Raw genomic sequence first — 23,742 nt, forward strand, 5'->3', positions numbered from 1 at the left:
GAGACTAGAGCTCAGACCTCCTGAGTCCAGTCCAACATTCTAACCACTACACCACGCTGGCTCTGTAGTGGGCCTTTATACCTTTATTAGTATTCAAAGATCACAAAATGTGTAAAATGTTCCAAAATGGAGTTTGGATTTCTTCTTTTGATTAACACTGTTTTTTATATTTATAGTCCTTCTCTGATTCTTTGTCTGAATCTTTGATTGAATGGCCATCTTTAGAACATATAGCAGGGTTGTGGAATAGCTGCAGAATCAAGCTGATAAGCCTTTGATTCCCTGTTCCTAACAGGGAATGGTTTAAATTTAGGCTGAGCAATTTCTATCCACCCCCTCAATTAAATCAACATGACCACACAGAAATAAATAAGGACAGAACTGGGTCATTTATCCTTAGAAAAGGCCAATTCCAAATTATAAGCTAGTTTGGAAGAGAAAGTGTTCTTCAGGGTTTCCTTTTAATAAACTGTATATTTAAATTATGTAAATATATTTGACGCCCTTGTAATATTTCATCTTATGTAACAGACTGAAAATCTGGCCTAGTTTGTGAACTCTAATTTTGTTTTGCAGGATGTGATATGCACAAAATATGTTACATATAACTTGGTTTGCTCATAAAATTGGTATATTAAATTTAAAAAGTATAGTTCATTCAGACAATAATTACAAATTCCATTAAGATATGTATGTCTGTGGAATTATATTGAATGTATATCATAAAATGATCCGTCGTTTGGATTATTTATTAAACTATTTCATCACAAATGAATTACTGGTAACAATGAGAGAACTTACTAAAGATCCTGAATTTACACTTCTGCTGAAGGAACGGTAATGCCTTCGGAGGAGATTACAGATAGTATTGCATGGTTGAATCTGTTGGAATTTTGAGGCGATTACAAGAAGATTGTATGTGTTGCTTGTTAAAGTGAAAGGAAGAATCATAGAATAGTAGGGTTGGAAGGGGCCTACAAGGCCATCGAGTCCAACCCCCTGCTCAGTGCAGGAATCCAAGAAGGCAAGAGAGACATACTGGGCATGTACAGTGTGCATATGACTACAAAGGGAGGACTATAAGAGAGAGTTGTGTGCATGAAAGGGGTATGTAAGAGAGAAACAGACACAGACACAGTGTGCGTGCGCATGGGCATATTAGATCAACTTTCCCCATTCTAGTGGTCCTCCCCGTTCTAATGGTCTAAATGGACCATTCATGCCTGTAATGTTGCATAAGTGGCCCCTTTACAGCTGCCATTTACGTAACATTACATATCCGGAAAACCCCGAGCTGCCATTTACAAAATGGTGGCTTGTTAAGGGGACACGTGGCCGCCAGGCGCTCATGGAACTGCTAAGTGCAGGCAGCTTAGTGAATAGGGTCTGTGAGGATGAACGGGGTGGGTGGGAGGAGTCTGTCAGACCCTACCTGCTTCTTGGACTCCCACAACATCCCTGCTCTTTACAGATCTAAAGTCAATTTGTTGCTTTAGGACAGCCTTCTCCAACCTGGTGACCTTCAGATACTTTGGACTTCAGCTCCTATCAGCCTCAGGCAGGATGGTCAATGGTCAGGAATGCTTGCTATTGTAGTCCAAAACATCTGGAGGGCACTAGGTTGAGGAAGCCTGCTTTAGGAATGTATAGCAGCCTTTATGTTCCTAAAGTTCTATTCTGCATAACTTGGTTTGCTCATAAAATTATCATTATATTTGAAAACTTTAAAAAGTGAAGTCAGTAAATTTGTAATTATTGTCTTAATGAACTATACTTTTTAAATTTAATATACCAATTTTATGAGCAAACCAAGTTGTACATAACATACTTTAGATTCCTAGTTTATGTCTGACCAGAGGGAACTTTAGCAAGTACTTCCTGAAACATCTGAACTATCCTAAAAGCCAGGAGAAGCAGGAAGAACTGGAGGCAGAGAAAGACAAATCCAGAAACACAAGACTCAGTAGAACAAAATCTAAACTGTCAAGAATGTACATTTTCTTCCATATTATGATATGGTGACTCTATTCACATGTTGGGAAACTGAGCATGACTGGGAGCATCCCAAAATATCTGTCAGTAAAAGATACATCGGATCAATAATTTTAATAAGAAATGGAAGAAACAACTATGCTAAGAATCTTACAGAGAGGATTAAAAACATTTTCCCCCATGGCTTCATTATTTCCAGACATTTTATGTCTGTAGTCTGTCTATAAAATTATTCTTATTACATAGTTTTCCAGTTTTTTTCGACCTTCTCATCTCTAGTCATGTCATCATTCTGGGGTGGGGGAAAAACTTTGTTATGTATGTCTCACTCTTTTGTTTAAACAAGAGGAGACACAGATAGAAAAACTGACCAGATTTGAGATCAGTTATAATATTTTTGTCATTAGACTTAACATGAAGATGTAAGTGGGTCATTTCATATACCTGTGAATTTTGCTGCAGTGAGTATAATATTGTGATATGTATAATTATAAACCTTAACCCTCATGGTGATTGGTTTAGATACATTACATTCATATGATGCGGTCATGAAAGAATGATAGATTTTGTCCATCTGGCCATATCAGTTATTAAAAATAATGTATTGACAATGTGTTCTTGACAATAGAACAGAAAAGGCATGGAGGCTGTAGTAGGAAAAGTGACCAAGTCTTATTTTGATAACTAGACAGTGGTGTAGTGATACATTTTTATCTGCAGGCACTCCTAATGACAGCCCCATAGCCACGGCTCCAAGGAGAGTCCAAAAATGCAGGCCGTTCTGTAGATCCATTTCAACATGCCAGTTCTAGCAGTTTTATCTCCACCAGGCGCAGGTATATTGTAAAGACCAAGCCACCCCAAAATACTTTGCATTAAAACAGGGAACAAAATTCATTTCCCCCAGCTACAGTGAGAATTGCAGCTAAGTTCCAAGGGAACAGGGAATTCTGAGAGGGTGGCAATTGATGTCAGTATCCTATCCCTGCTAATCAAAAAGTACCAGTGCTGCATTCCTGGGAGCCCTGGCTCCATTACACCACTGCAACTTGTGGACGACATGGAACTGCAACCACAAGCAATGTTTAAATTCAATTAATATTGTTAAAATTCTGAGACACTTTTTTTTCCCCCAATGAAGGTAAACTTCTAGGCCTGGTGTTTGCAGAGATTAGAATAGATTTGTAATTCCAAGCAGCTATGAACATGAACTCCAAATTTTAAGACTATTTGTAAGACACAATATATAATTATTTCAAGAGGGGTAGCAGCGTTAGTCTGTTACAGGAAAAACAACGCCTGAGTAAACCTGAAGTGAAGGACAGACACCTTGAAACTACATATTTATATGTTGATTATAAGTTACCAGATCAGTAATGAATCACAGTAATTATCCATCCGCTGCAGTTTTGAATAAATATCAGTCACTAAATATTTTTTTTCTTATTGGGGCTCTTCATAATAGAGAAAAATATATTAGTTACATTAATCCATGAAACAAAACTGGTCTCACTGTTTGAGATGTTAATAGTTATGACCCTAAGGCTGCAGTCCTATACATACTTACCTTGGAGTAAGTCCCATTGCAGTCAATGGAATGCATGTCTCAGTAGGTAGATATAGGATTGTCAATTTTAGGTAAAGTTTATCCATTTTAAAATTAATAAAGCTGTAGCATAACAAGTGCAATAAACTGATTCCAAGTGCTTAATAGCACACAGGATCTTTTGAAAGATGTATATTCTCTTCACCATTCACAACAAAGCATAAAGCAATTCAAAATGTAAACATCGAAATGTAAAGCTAGTTCCTTGGTAAACCTCCTGTTTCTGTGATTCCAGATAGGCTGCAAAAACAGGTGGTTTATCAAGCCCATGAAGGCCTTTTGGTGCATGCCACATATAGCCTATAGGCCATGGATTTCATAGACCAGCTGTAGAGTGTGGCTTACTCTCTGTAGCAATCCTAATGCTATTTAGCCACCTGCTTTTTTTTTATAGACATGAGTTGTTTATACTCACAAAACCAAGTTTCCCTAGCATTAAGATGTCAGACAGAAATATAGCTGCATTTATTATTTATTTTTAATTTTAGTCATTTATAACCTGCCTTCCAATAAACTTGCCCAGAGTGGCTTTATAATAAAAATATAAATAAGAGAACTGAGCAAAAATAATAAAGGTATACAATAAGCAGTGGAGGCTGGTGGCTCCGATTTCAATTGACCCAAAAGGGGTTCAGCACCTTGGATAGCTTCTTTAGAGTTCTGACTGCTTTTAAATGAAACCCAGAGCTGATTCAAAGCCCCACTGAAATCGGAGCCACCAGCTTCCTGTGACAATCAAACAACTGCTATACAAACCTAAAACAACACACTATAGAGTAGCATAAAAACCAAACGCCATAGAAAAACCTCAGTTATCCTCACAGTATCAGGGAGGATAAAAAGATCTCCATCTGGCACCGAAATGACATAAGTAGGTGTGCCAGGCAAGCCTTCCTGGGCCTGGGGAGAGTATTCCAAACCTGGCACAGGTTAATTTAGCTCATTAAACTTATTTTTCTTGTGTTATTGGAGTGGTAGTGCCTTAGCTTTATAAAACTGCAGCAAGTAAATAAAATATCAAATTGTGTTGGACAAAGCATATATTTCTACCACATGGAGATCCTGTGTTAGGCTTCCTACCACCGTTACTAATCACTGAATGCCCCTCTTCTGGAGAACTAAATCTAGTGCAATTGTGTGATATTCCATCAAAATATGTGCATAGTGCACATAGGCCACTTTTTTAATCATCTATCATCCACAGTTGGGTTACTGAAAACAAATTCAACTCTTTTAATTATGCGCCTGTGTGTATAGTCAGAATCAGAGAAGAAAATGGTATTAAAAGACTTATTAATCAAAGGTAGATGTCAGAACAACATGTAGACAGACATGGAAGCAATATATAAATCACAAAGGGAATGTGGCACAGTACATACATGTAGACTAACCTCTATAGAACAGGGGTGCAAAAAGTGTGGCCCACAGATAGCTTTCCAAGCCCTGTGTGACAGCCCCCCAGACCCACAGAAAAAAGGGCAAATGCTCTAGGAACAGATTCTATTGTTCCTGCCACAGAAGCCTCAATCCTAGAGTGCCCCCAAAGCATCCTAGGAAGTAGTGCTCGAAAGATCCTGCCTGCTTCCTTGGATGCTCTAGGATGGGGCTTCTACGGCAGGAACCATACAGCCACTTTCTAGAGTGTGTGTGCGTGTGTGTGTGTGCACGCGCCCCCTGTTTTTTTTCTGAAAAAGTTCTCTGTAGGATGTCAAGATCTTTCAACAAGATAGTGGATTAGAAGGCAGGGAATGGCTAGGAAGCAGGATACATGAATGGTTGGGTGGTTTGAGAACTGAGGTTTCTTGGAGGAGTGTTGGTTTTATTTGATCAAAGCAGGTGCTAGGCCTCTCAAGCTCTTGCGCAGGAGCTGGATTTGGGTGAGGGTGTGTGTGAGTGATGAATCAGTTTAGATCTGCTTTGGGTGTGTGTGGCTCCCGCCACCCCAACAGACACCCGATGCAGACCTTGGGACTGACAAGATTGTGCACCTTCACTGTAGTGCATCACTGTTCTCCCCTCCCCTCCCCTGCCCTAGGCACACTTACACAGGCACTCACACACAAGGCCATTATGGGGAAGGACCGCTCTGTTTGTGCCTTGCCTTCCCATTCAGCCTCTCTTCTCAGTCAAGAAATGTGGGTTCTTGTGATAAAGGAACAAGATGTATCTAGCAAAAAAACCACTCATTGAAGGAAGAGCACAGTCAGAGACCACCAGTGCCAAATGGACCACAGTGAGAAAATAAGGACTGTGAAGGGCAGGTTATGAAAAAAATAAGACAAAAATGTGGTTAGCAATGGCAAAAGATGAGTGGGCAAAAATGGGCAGAGTGAATGCAACAAAAGCATAAAGTGTAAATTGGAAGTAAATTAGTAGTTGGTTATAAAACAGTAGAACAAATGAAGGAGAAAGTAATACAGGGATACTTTGAAATGAGCAGAAGAAACTGGCTTTGGAAATAAGTAGCAATTGGGAACCTGTGCAGAATATGAGTAGGCTGCTACCAAACCACATAGCTAATTCTACATAACAAACATTTTGCGCCATCTGAAAAGATTATTATCTTCTGTGGCAGCAGTGCTTGTATTATAACTTTTTCAAGATCTTTTAAAGTTAATTACAATGAATATAAAATTCACTGGTAGACTTCCTGCCTCCTCCTCCTTCCCACTGCAGTTTCCTCCCCATGCCCTGCCCCAAGCTGCTCCTGAGAAAAACCACCCCTGAATAGCATGGAAGATGGCATAGCAGGCTGTAGAGGAGGAGAAATCAGCAAGAGTCAGGGAACCACCCAGCTAGCATGAGTGGAGGTGATTTCCACTTTTCCAATGACACGTTTGCTAAGAGTTATTGGGGGAAAGACTAAAAAATAAAGCAGCTGATTTCATAAGGCTATTTTATACATATATGAAGGTCCCACCTTTGGATGCCCTTTTGTCCACTCTGTCTCAAAAAGGAGGGCGGCTGGGACATCTTCTATGCAGAGAAAGGCTTTTGAAGTGTGGAGAAACTATTCTTTCTGTCATGATACTAAAGCTTGGGACCATCCACTTAACTGATTTCCAATACATTGCTCAAAGCTCAAATAAGCAGTGCTTAGATCTCCTTAAAAAGGATAATGCACATTTATGGTTGAGAGATTTCTCAAGGATGTTTAGTAATATATGCATTATGTATCTAGATTTTATGTATCTAGATTGTATATAAACTCTCATTACGTTTGGCCTGCTACATAAACTCTTCCATTGAACAACAGTTGAATTTAAGACCTTCGCTCTTAAATGCTATTTCCTGATGAGGAAACTTTAAAAAGTAAGATTCTTTTCCTGTCAGCCTAAGATTTCTATGAAGCTACTCCAAAAATGTCTCTTCCTGTTCTAGATTGGACTAGATTAGCATGTGTGGCTCGGCAATGTGTGGCCCGTGGGGTGTATGTGCTCCCCCCACTGCTGCACCACCAAATTTGCCACCAAAATTTGGTGGTGTGGTGGCAGCAGAAGGAAAAATAGCCTGCTTTTAAAAGCTGAAAGCATTGTTTGCTGCTGAAATTTGGCAGCGCAGTGGTGGCAAGAAGAGGCTATTTTGAAACAAAATAGCCCCTCCCCCCATCATCAATACACAAATTTTAGCAGCAAACCATGCTTTCGGCTTTTAAAAGCAAGCTATTCTTCCTTGCTGCCATGCCAAATTTCAGAGACCTCACCCCTGGAAGATGCCCACTCCTGAGTTAGATGGTCTAGTTAGATGGTCTAACTAGAGCCAGTTAGATGATCTAAGCACCAGCTCAAGTTACAAAAAAAACCTTTTCATGCAAGTGATCTACTCAAGTCAAATGAGCAGTGTAACATCAGATAAGGTCACTCACAGAAATCTTAGGGCCAAACTAGACATGATGCCATTCACACAATTAACAATTGCATGGATGGTTTGGAGTTGTTGTTTTTAACAGGTTTAGTGGTAGAGGAGTTGATCAGGATTGGGACCATGATGAGGGCTAGTGAGCTTTAAGTCTTCGCCCCCCCTGAGGTCCCAATCCAGATCACCTCCTCCCCTTGTCTGCTATCTTACATGGGAAGGAAATCTTTCATTGGTGCAAATGGAACTTCCCTTTCAATTCAAATAGCAGGTGTTATTTATTTAAACTGGCATTTTGGTAGAATGACTATCTCCTTTGTTTTGTTTGACTTTCTTATAATGTTATCTGTAAACCATTTTATTTATTTATTTATTTATTTAAAATGAATACCACTTCCCGGTGCCCAGGAAACCCGGATGCAAATCTTTCATCTACTGGAGAGGAAAGTTCAAAGTTTGATAATGGCCAACACAAAATAAAAATTGAGGAGAGCCCAAGGCATCATCATTTGTGATCTTCAGATGAAAGCTATTATAGAATTGCAGTTTAAGAATATGAATAATGTCCCAATAAGTTTTAATACTATGTTTACGTTGTAGAGATTGATGTCTGAAATCTTCTTGTTCTCAGTTAAAACAAACTGCAGTTATTAACTACTTTTAGCAACCACTTCTGTAAATAATTCTAATGATGAACTAATGCTTAGTAACTTAAATGCAGCATGTTCCTTTTAAAGGGCTGGGGGGGTAGGTTGGCAGTCCAGTAAAGAACTCTAAAAGCAGACGGTGAACCAATTACCTTATTCTAGAGGGGTGTTGACTTCAAAAAGAGTGCACTGACTAGCTGTTTGCTTACTTCCTGCAAATATTAATTAAGACTCAGGAAAAGGCATAACGTTTTATTCTTTACTTCTACCACAATAATAAAAGAAAGTAAGAGCAGCTTCGCATGTAAACTTCGGGACTTCTTTTTTGCTGCGTGATACTCCAGTCCTTATCATACAGACCAGCGCATGCATAAAGGAATTCATTATCCCTGTTTTTATTATTTCTCCAGATACCATTGCTGAGAAAATCAATATGATCATTTCCAGAGGTGTCTCACTAACAGTGACTTTGAGTAACCTTTTGGTGCAAGTACTTGTCTGAATGGCAGGAAGAAGTGAAGAAGCCAAAAGCCAATGGGTTAGCAAGGACCGAGGCCCCTTGGCTCCACCATCCTTTAGTCCACATGACTAACTCGTTCTGTTGATTTCAATAGGACTAAAACATGACTAACTTCTTCTGGATCCAACTCCATGTGTATGAAGCCAGCAGTGCCTTCCTCTCACAACAAAAGAAAAGGTTCACTTCTTGATCAGCGAAAGGAATAAACATTTCTCACTGTGAAATGCCTCTCCCCATGGCTGCTGTTGAAGATAGCTCCCCCCTCCTGTCTCCGCCTGCTTGGTAAGCCTGTCTGCAGGCTTAGTAAAAACAGGCGGGATTCAACAATACAATAGAGCATTGATATGTCAGAAGGCTGGAAACAGGTTGTCAAGGTAAAACCCACCGTAAATAGAGCCGTTAATTTGGTTGTTGGCATGGCTTTCTGTTATCTTCTCAGTACCTTCCAGAGGGTAATAACCCTAGCTTTTCATTTGAGTTGGCAGCGTGGTTAATTTTTTATTTTTTTTTAATTATCATTATTATTGTACACCTGCTGCTTAGCTCCAATAACAACTCAGACCAGGCTTGGATTTGCTGGAATATTTGAAAAACAAAAGCAAAGGAAGGGATCTGCCTCCACAACCTGAGCTAGTTCCAATAAGTTTTTATAGGAATCCAGATTTTTACTGTCAGCATTGCTCATGACAGGGCTGAGTTGCGCAGCAGCCCAATTTAAAGACGAGAAGTTGTCCCATGAGATGGCATTTGATGTTGTACTTTTCCATTAACCAGAACTCAGGTTAACTTAAGGAGGACTTGAATTGGGAAAGAGGTGTGAGCAAGCTTCCCCCACCCCCCATTTTCTCCTTTGCTCTAGCACCTTTGAACAACAATACAGTGACAAAGGTCCCTAAAGGAAAGTGTTGAAAGTGGAAGTAGTTGTGGAGTACATAACTTCACAAGCTATTATAATTCAAGCTCAGGTTAAAACAGGGATTTGCAAATAATGGGACAAAAAACCTAGTGTGTGTGTTTTCCAGACAGACAGCTCCTCGCAATTTCAACCAAAAAGGCATTCTGCAGCTATTCCATCTTGAGTACCTTAATGGATTTTTTGCGTTAAGAAAAAGAGAGGAGGAAAACACAGGAGAGCTACCAGTGGGAGATGACGACATCTGGATCCCCGGTAAAATTACATGTTTGAGGCAGGGCAATTGTACAATAAAAGCTTCATCTAGAAGCACGAAGTCACCAGTTTGTCTATGGATCTCTAGGTAGCTAGTAGTGAGTATTGAAACTGGAAAAGAATGCAGCCAAACACAAGGAAATAAAGGAGTTCCTATTTCAGGTCAGCAACTGGAACTAACAGATGGGTCCTACTATGCTATGATGACATGGCTTCAGTTTATGTTTTGCATTATGTAAGTCTCCCTCACTGTCAGTATATCAATCATATTTCCAGGCATTTTAACAGAATGCTGTTGGTCATAAGGGATATAGACTGCTGAGTGTATCTGAAGTTATAGTAAACCAATTAGAAGGGCAAGTTGCAATTTAAAGCATATGCGTATTAAATTAAATATACTCAAAATACTGCAACTCCACTCCCCTTTTACTTTCTTAGCAATCAAATATCTCCCTAAATATGGGCAAACATTTTCAGATGGAGTTAAATCCATAAGCTTACTTATCTTTGTATGAAAGTGCATTAGTACTAACAACATGATCAGGAAGTTAGAATCAGGTTTGAGGGCAAGAGATCATAAGTGGACCTCCCATCCCCATTTCCCCCCTAAAACATATGAATAAAGAAGAAAATAGACAGTATTTTCTATTACCTGCATAATTGCAGCCAGGCAAAGTGGCTTCCAGGGCAAAGGCTATTACTTCCAAGTAGCTATGATCCCCCAAACCTATCATTTCAAATATGAACTACTAGTACTATTAGAAGCTCTACTTGGGTTCAAATCTGCTGGTGCACCTGGGATTGCTACACAACAAAGCAATCCCAGGTGCACCAGCAGCAGATCTATGGATTGTGCCAAAGATTCTTGCTGGTAGTGTGTATGTATGGAAGATGAGAGATTGCATGTGAGAACTAGAAGGGAAGATGGCAGCAGTTGTGGACTGGTAGAAGGCTCCTCAACTGTGTCTTTGGATCCAGCAAATGCCTGCACCCATCCACTTTAAGCATGTGAAACAGGCACCCATTTCAAATGGTTACCATGCATAGAACCCAGGTGAGGTGGCAGGTTCTGCCCCTGACCTATGCATGTTTGCTTCAGATTTTGCTGCAGATCAGGGGATGAAGCCATGATGTGGACAATGTCTGAAAAGGACTTATTACAAAATCCTTTAAAGACTGTCCAAAAGCTTCAGCTGGGGCAGAATGTGGCTGCCCAAGTACTGGTGAGTACATGGCAGACAGCAGAGTAAAACATGACGCAAAGCAAATCCGTAGAACAATAACACACTGAGACACAGGAAATCCACTCAGCTGTACTGTTCATGTTTTGCCCATACTATGTCCATTTTAAAAATTCGGCTACATTAGAAGTTTGGGCTTCAAAGTCCATCAGATCTAAACGGTAACATTTTATATTTAAGTTTAATGATAGTTTGATATTTGAAAAGTCAAACCATCCCAATTAAATGAGGTAAATGGGTAGGCTAATTGCGCTGACAGGCTACACTGGACAGAAGTCTTAAAACATTTATAGTGTCTGCTTTCAAAGGAAGTTGAACAGGAGTAAGGGCTTGCTATTTCTTTACTGTGTATCAGGGTACCTATCAAATATATAAAATGCATAACCCCTCGTACTTGGAATCAGCTCCCTTAAATAGGTCTGATTTCTTTTAGGCTTGCTCATCCATTGCTAAAAGTAATAAATAACCATTCTAAGTAAGAGAAGTACTCACTGAGGACTTCTCTTCTGTTACTTAGAATGGTTACTTGTTACTTTCAACTAAAAAACAAAACAAAAATTGCCATCTTTATTTTGCTTATTTACCCATCATGGCTGTAATGCAGATTGTTGTCATTATTACTTTGCAGAATAACAGATGACTAATGCAGGGTGAGAGAAAAATGTCTTCTTCTAGATCACTCAGTAAGCCCATGACTGAACTGAGAGATATTTCTAAGACTCTACAGCTCTATGGTCCCTGGGATGGTAGTCTGGGGACATTGAATAAGTCAGATCTCTCCCTCTCATTGCAGAGAGAGGGGTTTGCCCTTGGAGAGGGAGTTCTGACCTCGAGGACCCCCCTCGCAGCCACCACAGAAACTTCTGCAGCTGGTTCTTCTCCAACATTGGAATAACAGCGTCAGAGAGGATGTGTGCTGGGGGCACACTGGGAGAGGCTATGGATCCACACTATCCACAGCCCTCCTGGTCTGCAGACGTATCTTCAAACTAGTGGCAGATCTACTAAGCTGATGTAGTTTGATTCCTTCCCATTGAAACCAATGGGAAGGAATTTGTACTAAAAGCAAACAATAAAAGGTGGGGTATCCTGGAGAAGAAAAAACAAAACAAAAATGCTATTCCTCCCTCCCTTCCACCATGAACCCAGCAGGGTTTTGGATAAAGCCGTTCATCCCCCTTCAGATCTCCCCGACACAGCTGATAGGGTTGCCCTGTTAAGTTGAAATTCACTACACAATCTATTAAGATGAATCTATACTACAGGCCTAAACTGTGGTTATGTGAGCTAGGGATGGTTAACAGAATTTACATAATAGGTCTGATTTCTTTTAGGCTTGCTGATCCATTGCTAAAAGTAATAAATAACCATTCTAAGTAAGAGAAGTACTCATTGAGGACTTCTGTTACTTAGAATGGTTACTTATTACTTTCAACTAAAAAAAAAACAAAAATTGCCATCTTTATTTTGCTTATTTACCCAACATGGCCGTAATGCAGATTGTTATCATTGTTACAACACCAACACCACGCTATAGCTCCTAGGATTCTTGGGGGAAGCTATGGAGGGTGAATTACTATAAAAACTGTAGTCTAAGTACCCCACCTTTTGGTCAAACTGCCTCCTATGGTGGCTTAGAAGCATTAATATAATGCAATACAAAATACATATAAAAAGCATTACAAGATAAAAAGCATAGAGCTAATGACAGAGACAGCAGAAGAGAGACTCAAAGCAGAGGGACAAAACATAAGGTACATCTTTCAGATTTCCTGAAACACAGTCTCACGTAGAGCCATTCAAGCTTCTCAGAGAAGGTAGCTCCAAAATCTGGGTACCACACTTGGAAAGACACTGTCCTTTTATATATATTATATACTTTAAATGGTATTACTATATAACTGTGTAAAATAATAACGAATCTTACAGATATTAGAGATAAGTGTTCCTGCACAGAAAGGTTAAAATGTCTCAAAGTTGCATGCATTCAAATATCATGTAGGGTGGCCAGATGTTCTAGATTACAGAGGACAGTCCTCTATTTTAACAGCTGCCAGAGGACAATCCTCTATTTGAAGGGCTGTTGAATCCAAGTCTGGTTTAAAGATAAAGAACCATAAAAACAGAGAACAGAGGCCTTTAAGGTGCCCATCAACTGTTAACATCTGTTAACAGACTGAGGAGAGACACATGTCACTCGGCTAGACTTCAACTACTATAGTGAGATATATTGTATTGCTATTTAAATTATAGTTATTATTTATAAATTTGCATCTATACACATACATTGGCATATGCAAATGGTGTCCCTTTTTGAGTCATGGATTTCCTCTTCTTTGGCAATGCATATGTGGCCACCCTAAATACCAGTCACGCTGTGGTAATGTATCTGCATACCCATCTCCATAGAGTCAGCTACTTATATTTATCTTCTGAAATTTCATCACAAAGATGAAACAAATGAATCCGGATCATTTTGTGCAGTTGTGTAATAGTAATGGTATGTTTTGTTCAAAGCTATTAAGAAAAATTTCGATATAATTACATTAGGTGGATAGGATTTTTAACCACAACATCTTGGCTGATTTTTACATGGTCTTTACATTACATGAAAGAGTAATTATACTGTATTATAAATTAGTCACTCACTAAAAGTCAGTTTTATGAAAGCTGATTTTGAACTTGTGCAAATGCAGGATTGTGTCTAACAACTGAAAAGTTATTTTACATATAGTTGTCTCTCTCCAAGAATTATCATATTAACCTTTCCTGGTTATATCTTTAGCTAAGAACATAAGAAAACAATGAGGGTGATCCACCCCTCTGCCCCCCACAGTCGCAGTGTACTGAGCTAACATTTCCAATGAGCTTTCCACTATAACCCCAAGATTGCTTCCCTACATATTTCAGGACAATTTAGATCTCCTCCATGTATATGCACATACTGCTCTTATTACAGGTTACTCTTCTACCAAAAAACTCTGTGGTAATCACACCGCATTTTCTGTATCTGCCCTATTGGTCTACTGGATTAGGACCATCTCCAGTGCTATTATGAATTTATAACTGGCAGGGTCTGGAAGAAGCTTTTTAATCTCTGAATTTAGTACCGTGATCCTTCTGTAATCACACTAAAAGTACCCTTTAGAGTTCATAATCTATTCCAAATGAAGAAATAAATAGTTACCTAACTCAGTAGTGGGTCCATGAAAAGGCTCTTTTTGATGTAATAGGTTGGTTAGGGAAGCACTTAATTGCTCCATTGATAACAGACTTCGTTTTCAATATAGCACTTCCTGTTTATCACCAGAGGCGAGTATATGAGCATTTTACACCAGGCTAAAATCCCGCAACTTTACCAGGGCTTCCATTTTAAATTCAGGATCACAAGGCCTCCCTTTACACATGCTTCCCTTCCCCCGTTCCCCCCCTTATCTGCATTGTTCTAGATGTTTCATTATATGGCCACTAGATGGTGCTGTGGTCTAGCTCCTCTTATTGCAGGATTTCCTCTTTTCACAAGGGAGCTCAACACGCTGTTATTTGATATTTCATTATCTCCGATATTTTAAAAAATGAGATAAAGGTCCTTTAGTGCAGCGACGCCCTGGAGATTGACAATGTTATGGAAAAGACCTGCAAACTTCCATGCATAACCAATCTCAATAGCAGGATAAAATCCCCATGTGGAGAAGCCCTACGTGTAACCTGTAAGTGTGTTGTATTTTGAGCAAAGTTTGGGGTTTAATTATGGAACTACATCATTACTATAGTAATGATATACTATAGTATTATAGGAATCCCAATGACATTAGTGGAAGTTGTGCCATCTTTACGTAGTTTCCTTTTGTAGCTAGTAATCTTTATTTAATTTTGTCTTTGCAGAGTTACCTCTTCTTCCTTTCTTTACCATTAAACCTATTCATCATCGTCATCTTTATTACGGTCATTGACCAGACTTTAAAAATACAAAAATACAAAGAGTCTACAAACACATTTGGGAAATATACAGTAAAATAGTTCTGAAGAGATCTTATTCTCATAGCATTCAAGAAGAATTTAGCAAAAGCCTCGATTGTATCCCTATCCTCTGTTGTCCTAAAACAGTAGAGAAGTACATTTCTATCTGATTATCAGACAGTAATTTCTCTCTAATGTCTATATAAAAGGAGCAGCAAAGTAAAACATGAATAACTGTTTTGATTTCATTCCTTCCACATGGGCATAGAAAACTAAAAGGCTAGTTTTCTGAAACCTCCCTCATAACAGAGCAGAGGATAAGACATTAAATCTTGCTAAAGTAAGTGCATGCTGATATTTGGGAATGTTATGAACTTATTCCTTTTAACTTGATGTTACAGCTGCATTTCCCATTCTTTCCTTAATATGTTCTTACAAGTCCTTGCCCCAATGGCTTAAATGGACGCTGGATCACACCCTAACAAGACTGTGCGTCAGATATAAAGTCTTATTTATGGATGGATGGATGGATGGATGGACAGACGGACAGACTGTAATTGGGCTATTATTAGGTTAAACCAAACATTGCACTAGTGGATGTCTGCTAGCATGATGGGAATTTCTCCATCTCTCCTCCACCCTGTAGCCCTCTGCACCCTCTGGAGAGTTCTCCAGAGCAGATTTTGTGGGTATGCAGGGGGCTGTTTTGGGGAGCGGGAATAGCTGCCTTCCTGATTCCATTGATAGAACAGCTGCCATCAGTGGAATAACACCATTGGATGCAACACATTGAATTTTAGATTTTTCCATCCAAATGCTTTATGTCTCATCCCAGGCATGTGGACAATCAGAAGTTCAGACGAATAGAAATCCTATCCACATAGGACTAACGACATGCTAAATGAGAGCTATCCAATGAATCGGAGTAATCAGAAACGTCAGGTAGGAAGCTGTTTCGTGCCAAGTCAGATCATTGGTCTATCCTGCACAGTATTTGATTTATTTATTTATTTATTTCTATACTGCCCATTAGCCAAAGCTCTCTGGGTGGTTCACAAAAATTAAAACCACAAAGTACAGCATAAAACAATATAAAATATGAAAATTTAATACTACAATGTAACAGTACGACAAGAATAAAACCTAGCAGCAATGCAGAGATTTACAGTACAAATTTAAAACAGCAGAGCTAAAAGACTAGAGTGCTAAAATGCTAGGAAAATAAAAAGGTCTTCACCTGGCACGAAAGCAGTACAACGTAAGTGCCAGGCAGACATCGCTAGGGAGCTCATTCCACAGCCGGTGTGCCACAACAGAAAAGGCCCTCTACCTGGTAGCCACATGCCTCACTTCCTTTGGCAGGGGCTCCTGGAGAAGGACCCCTGAAGATGATCTTAGGGCCTAGGCAGTTACATATGAGTATTGTATACACTGTCTAGTAGTGACTTTCCAGGGTCTGTGGGAGACTTCATGGACTGAACCAGATACTTTTTGCATGCAAAGCATGTATTCTACCACTAAGCCCATCACTATATAAAGAGTTTTAAGAATTGGAGTTTGGTGCTACTTAAGTTCAGAAGTTTGTGTACTTTCTCCCAATATACTTGTTTGAAATACTGTACTGTCTTTTAAATTAGAACATCTAATACAAGACTGGCAGGATAATCAGTACTAACTGGAATGGGCAGAAAAGTCTTATTTCAGTGCAAACGTGCATATGTTGCAAAAACAGCAACAACAACTTTCTTGATATTGCCTTCACTTACCAGCTTCATGGCAACATGATCTTGCATAAGTAGCATTCTTGATGAGCCATCCTTCTTCTTATGGAGATATTTAAAATGTCTTTCAGAGTATATGGTTAAATATACTGCACATTTTCACTAGCAACTAAAACATTAATGCTGCGATATTTATTCAAAGAAGACAAATGAACAAACTTGTGGAATCACATTTCTGGAAGTTAAGTAGGGTTCGTTTCTAAACACTGGAGAAATATAGGAACCATTTGCCAATTTGGGGCTTGATCCTATAGAGACAGACTTGCTTGAGTCCATTGAAATCAATAGGTATAGCTGCCCAGTTTGTAGATTTAATTACATTTATTCTGCTCATAGCATGCTTTAGTCAGTGAATGAGACCTTGACCATGAGGTCCTCACATTACAATTCCTTTGTCAATCTTTGAGGGAACTCTGCAATTATATATTTTTCCATGGCTGAAGCATTAACAATGTACCTTTTCCCTCTTGAGGTTATAACTGTGGCCCTTCAGATGCCACCCTCTTGCCTGAGAAATATTACAGTGGAAAAATACAGACCTCACCCAGACATTAAAGAGTGGTTATAATAACTCTTTCAGTATGGTGACTGTGCCCATTTCATAGTGTGCAGTCAAAGGAGACTGGCTTGCATAAAGAATGACATACGTGACCTGTAATTTGGACTGACTGAGGGTTTGCTGGTCAAAATAAGGAAAGAACTAATCAATAGCTACTGAACAGATGACATTTTCTAAAATATTTGTACAGTCAAACAAAAACATCCAGACAGGGTATAGGGATAAATAAGGAAAGTAGCTTCAAGGAGGCTGTATCTGTGTATGCAGGCAGCTTTCATTTTAAAAGAATTATCTTAGCGACTTAGCTATTATTAGCACCATTGACATTTACTATATGATGCCAACTTCTGGATATTTAATTGTTGTTTACTGTGCACCTTTAAAGGCCGACTGCACAAATTGACTACTTGGAGAAATATATGCTTTCTGGGAACAAGAGATACAATTTATCTTACAATAATTTTTATTTGTTTATATCCTGATCCAGTGCTCAGTGTGGCTTTCCTGTTATTAAGATGGAGAAGGCAACTCAATGTATGCAAACAAAGATTCACATGGAGCCCACCCTCCATTAGAAGGAATAGGAAATATCTGTGCGTACATTAAATCCCCCATGCTCACAAGAGATCACTGATTATTAGGATTCGACACTACAAACGTGTAACTCTTTGTCGCATTTGTTTCCATAGGACAGGAGTGGGCAACCCGTTGCCCTCAAGATGTTTTGGGCTATAAATCCCATAATCCCTGACCATTGGCCATGCTGGCTGCAGTTGATGGAAGCAGTAGTCTGAAACATCTGGAGGGCAGGTTGCTTACCCGTGCCATGGGAATTAAATTTACTTCATTGGACACAACCTTTCAGAACAATCCTGAGACTGCTTACTCAAAATAAAATCTACTGCATTTAATAGGACTTACTTCCTAGGTTGCAGCCTAAGTCCTTTTAATTCACATGTACTCAAACTTCAAATGAGATAAGCCAGTATGGCTCAGCTATGAAGATGACTGAATGATCCTAAGTGATCCACAGTCTCTGCATAACCTAGCTTCCCCTTGTGAACTTTCCTTTTAGTATATTTCATTTAGTATATTTATATACCCCACCTTTTTCTATCGTGTGTACATTAGATCTGCCATGCTCACAAGAGATCACTACAAAGCCGTAACTTGCTGTGTCTAGTTTAGTCACATTTGTTTCCACTGGAGGATGCATTCTTGGTGAAAGAACTGAAATATATATATATATATATATATATATATATATATATATATCAGTGCTTCTCACTGGCCACTAAATGCTGCCCAATTGCAGCCTCCTTTCCAGGTTTTGGTGATCCTCTGGATGATGCAAATTCCAAAGCTACCATAAGCAGCTACCATATATGCCCCCATTTGCCATCTTTACACAAACATCTGATAGCATAGGAACTGCTTCCCCATGTTGTGATCTCATGCTGCTAGTGACTTTGTGTGAAAATTGAAATTGTATGGGCAGGGCAAATCATGTGGGTCTTTACCACCTGGTCAGCCCCCTTCCATGAACACTCTGGGAGATTGCGGAGGACAGGAAGGCCTGGCGTGCTATGGTCCATGGGGTCACGAAGAGTCGGACACGACTGAACAACAACAACAGCCCCCTTCCTCCAATACTTCTAATTCAGTGAAAAGACCAGCACAATCATCTCTACTCATGTAGTTGTAATATTCAGACACATGGGATCACACAATACAGTCTGGAAGGCAATTACATCAAGGTACTACTTACAGCTGATAGTAGAGAATACAAGAGAACATGGGGGGCAGGGTAATAATAATAACGTATTTCTAGTTCTAATTCAACCAGGCAGAAATATGGATTTTAATATGGTTACTCACTGGGAATGGAAGCAGCCAAAATAAGCTTAAAATTTATTCCTTATGCTAGGGATATTAGATCTAATAAGTGCATACACTGACAAATATATCCAGTTATCCATACTCTGCCTCTTGCACATATGCTATCAGAAAGAGCCACAGTACTCTTAAGATTATACTTTTGCAATGGTTTTCTCTGGCGATACAAATCTTTGGCTTTATTGGGGAACTGTGGTTCGAAGTGATTACGAAACCATACTCTACAGCAGCATTTCATACAGAACGCAAACCCATTCTCTTTGTAAACTATTTATTTGTGTCTTCCTCACTGTACCATCAGCCATCTTTCATGCTGAATTTAGTCTCTGGGGTAATTTGCGTGTTTGTACAATACCTTTCACAATGTGTTAAATACATCATAAAGAAAGGGTATTGTTTCATGCAATTATATTGAGCATCCAGACTAACATAGGCATTTCATAGTAACAAATGTTTACATTTATACTTTTCAAAATACAAGGAAAGGGGAAATTGTGTCTGCTGCCCTGAGACTAGAGAAAGGACAGCAGGAGGAAGAGAAGGAAAAAGAATAGAAAGACAGCCCTATAATGTTTTTTAATTGCCTCTGGATGCATAACATACAAAAGTAAGTTGCAACCAGTGACTTATTTATGTTAACTCTACCGTCCTATTAATTTTACTCAGAAATTAATCCCACTGTGTTCAATGGGGCTTATTTCCCAGTAAGCATGCCTAGGATAGCAGTCAAAGTTACATTTCTAATCAAGTGTTCTGGAAACAGAAAGACAGGAAGAATAAGAGCATTTACTATAGGAATAAAAATGAGTAATTAACGGAAACCAGTTTTACCATTTGTTTGCCACTTTATATCTGCACAAACTGATTTTTTATTCAGGAAATAAATACATTACCATCCAGCTGAAAGTACAACTAAAGCCATTTTATTATTCTGAATTTGTTTTCTACAATAATAAATATTCATTCCTTTCATTATTCCCCTTGACACAAATTAATTCTTAACCACTAACAAAATTTTCAGACTGACAACGCTGGTTAATATTAAACTTAAAATGAATGGGTTAGGTTAAAATACTGGCCAGTTATATATGAATTTTATGTACACAGGTTCTTTTCAGTATATTCATTGTCATAATCTAAATTACTCAAACACAGACATAAAAATGAAACCGTATATATAAGACTGAGTGGTTATTGAACAAATTAAGATTCATATTCACTATGAACTTTAATTTGTACAGTTTGTCATTAAAACATTGCAAGGGACTGTAGAAAATACTGCTATTTTAATTAGCACATTGTTCAAACTAAATATCAGCAAAAGCCAATGAAATGAGCACACAAATATATAAAATTCTGAAGACCCTGTTCTTTTTGGCCTATTCTTGGATTTCTTAAGCTCAAAGAATGTTAACCTATGAAAATAAGAGTATGGATCTGAAGGCATGACTCCCATTTGAAAAGTGGATTTTTGCTTAAGAAGTGAATGATAATCTAAGCGAGGTAATTTGGGAACTTGGCATTAAATTTGCCCTGGATCAGCCCAACATGGAGAACCTTTGGATCAATTCAATGATATGCAAATATGAATAACCACTGAGTATGATGGTAATTGGGTGATAGCAGTAAAGAGCATTGCAGAACAAACTTTATATTGGACCCAGAAGCCCTATATGGAGCTGACCAGCAGCCACATAAGAACATGAAAAAGTCTCCTTTACTACCAGAACTAGAAAAGCAATCAAGAGGTCTGATTGCAATGCCCATACTTCAGTGTTAACCCACAAACTTCACTTGAAAGAAACGCATCAGAAGCTATACAGCATGCACTGATGTAGGCATGAGCAAAATCAGGTTGCACAAAAGTAATTAAAGTGTGTGTGGGGGGGACAACACTGAGCAGTTGACATTTCCCCCCCTGAACATTATCCTACTTTACCTTGTTATATCAGGGCTAGCAGCACAATACTCAGTGTAAAAAAGGAAGCAGGTGTTATTTTCTCTCCCCCACCTCATCACAAGAACAGCTCTAAACAAAAACAAGATGAGTGACATGCTTGAATCAATAGGTACGATCCTGCAGACAGCTGGGATACTTTTAAACCCACTGATTTCAACGGGATTTGAGCTGCAGGTGTGCACAAAGCCTTTTAATGAGAGCTTTTCAACAACCTTTACTCAAAACATTCAGAGCAAGACCAAGACTTCATCACTATGCCCAAGCCTAGCCCATAGTTGTGGAACTCTATACTTTAGTCATTTGTTTAAAATGAAGTGAGCAGCACACAGAGTCAAAAGCCCTTACCTCATTTAGCTGCTGGTTTTGTTGGGGAAATCCTTTAGCTCCAGCAGCAAAAAGACTGATCAGGCTATGCCAGATGTTAGGTAAACATAGGTGGCAGGCTACCACTTCAAAAAACCTTGCAGCAGTGAAGATAAATGGACGTGCTATTAATTTTAAAACTTTTTTAGAATGTTTAGCTGGCCAATTGTGGAATTCCTTAGGTCACTTCCTGTTATTCTGATTGGATCTTCTAAAATTAAACTTGGGGAAAGAAAACGCCACAGGGATTGCAAACATTTGCATACAGCCAGCCAACTCACACCTTCATGTACAAACAAAACAAGTCTAACCAGGTTACACTTGTGTCCCAAGAACAAAAGAGAAAGAGCCCTGTTAATGGATGAGGCATTGGTTTCCCCATGCATGTTTTTTTAAGACTATCCCAACTTTTTTCCCTGCCCCCAAAACACAGGTTATTTCAGGTAGTTAGCAAAATGTAATTAGAAGAAAATTCCAGAAATGTGTCCATCATTTCAGATAGCAGAAACCAGCTTGGGGGCAAAAAATAAGCAGAAAATGAACTACATAGAACAGATTTGCATTAGCAGCAAACTCAAGCAAATGTTCCTCCACGGAAGGATTATCTTTCTCCTCCCTGATTTACCTTCATTAAATGACATCAAATTGTACACATATAAGAGAATGTTTCTTTGTAGCTGTCCTTCCCATGTATTATTTCTGTGAGTACACATTCATATGCATGGGGAAAAACAAAACAAAACAAAAACTTGGCACAAACTGAAAACTGCATACCTGAAGAAGGAGTGACTATGGATGTGGCAATCAGTGTTCAAAGGGGCAACCAGAGTATATGTGTTTCACTTGTTTCAGTATCCATGCTGCCTTTCAGATTCTAGCAAATACCTTCTGTCCCATTAGGATAAAGTCAGGCCAATTTGTACAGCTGAGGGAATGACACTGGGACACAAGTAGTTTGCTAAAAACCACCATTGTAGAATATGTTCCATAAGATGTTGTGCATGAATGGTGCCCTTCAACCACATTTAGCATTAGCTGTGCTTTTGCCTTCATAAAGGAGGATGGAAGATAAACAGGTGTGGTGCCCAGCTGGCTCTGGCTTTACTAAATGCAGATGGAGAGAGCCATTTGTGAACAAACTGTAGATCAATCCCTGAAGACAGCTATACTAGAACCCCTTCCATGTCTGAGTTAGTGCTGTGGCAGTATTTCTTCAAAAGAACGCAATAGTTTCCATTGAGGCACATGATAATGAATACAGTGCAGTACCCACCACGTTTATAATGGAATCGAGTGCCACACAAAATTGTATGGTTTTCTAATTGTGGGAGAAGTCAGAGGAGATTGAAAGGTCACATGAGTATGGTTGTGTCACTTTGTAACACAAGTTTGTGCCACATGATGCTTTGTAGAGCTTGGATTGTGTGGGAGGGAAAAGCTGCAGACTCTGGTTTCTTTTCTTTTTTTAACTCAGCTGACAACTCGGTGCACTTTTGATGGTGGGGAGCAGCAGAAGTTTAAAAATGACAGCTGAGAGGTCTACTCCACCATATGTGTACAGTCAAAAGTAGCAACACACACAAAAATCATGGAGGAGAAAGAGGAGAAGGGGGGGGGGCTGCCTTCAAGTTAGATCAGCCTCTTCTTCCTCTTCTGCTCATGCCTTCAGCTTGCTAGCTGGCAAGGGATCCTGGGTCTGACCCAAAAGGTCCTGGGCCCTCAGGAGGGAGGGCTTCAGATCTTCCCCCTTGGAAAGCAAAAAACTCTGCTTCCGAGCCAGAGGGGGATGCTGATCCATCACCCAGCCTCCAAGAACTCTGGTGCCTTAAGTATGGGCTCAGACCATGGCCAGGCAAAGGAGTGCCCACTTGCAGAAAAGGCTTCTTCAGGGGCAAGGCTGTCCTCACGAGGAGGAGAGGTGAGGCCTTTGAGTTTTGTCTGCTTAGTTTTGCAATGGGCAATGTGAGAGAGAGAGAGAAAGGGCAAGGATGGTATTGCATAATTCTGTCCCTCTGTGCACTCACATGGATCCAGGTACAGATGTGAGGCTTTATTCCCAGGTCTTGGCCTACCTAAGTGAATGGCCCCTAGAGATAAAAAGATTAGGACACTGCTGCATTAGAAGATACCGCCCACTTCCCACAGAGAAATCAAGCACAATCTTTCATTGTTGACTAGTGATCTACCTACAAGG

The 23,742-nt window shown here is 39.4% G+C and overlaps 1 protein-coding gene across 3 annotated transcripts in view; it reads right to left on the minus strand.

Moving 5' to 3' along the window:
* Positions 1-21,656, minus strand: part of EHF (ETS homologous factor) — a 70,251-nt gene extending 48,595 nt beyond the window's left edge. For all 3 annotated transcript variants that reach the window (XM_084851507.1, XM_084851499.1, XM_084851515.1), the window contains exon 1: positions 21,531-21,656. The gene's annotated coding sequence lies outside the window, so the exon portion shown is untranslated. The remainder of the gene's footprint in view (positions 1-21,530) is intronic.
* Between the last annotated feature and the right edge of the window lie 2,086 nt (positions 21,657-23,742).

The sequence above is a fragment of the Heloderma suspectum genome, chromosome 1 (genome assembly GCF_057233095.1).
Source record: "Heloderma suspectum isolate Gila_16-S chromosome 1, 16-S_ref, whole genome shotgun sequence".
In the NCBI taxonomy this organism is placed as follows: Eukaryota; Metazoa; Chordata; class Lepidosauria; order Squamata; family Helodermatidae; genus Heloderma; species Heloderma suspectum.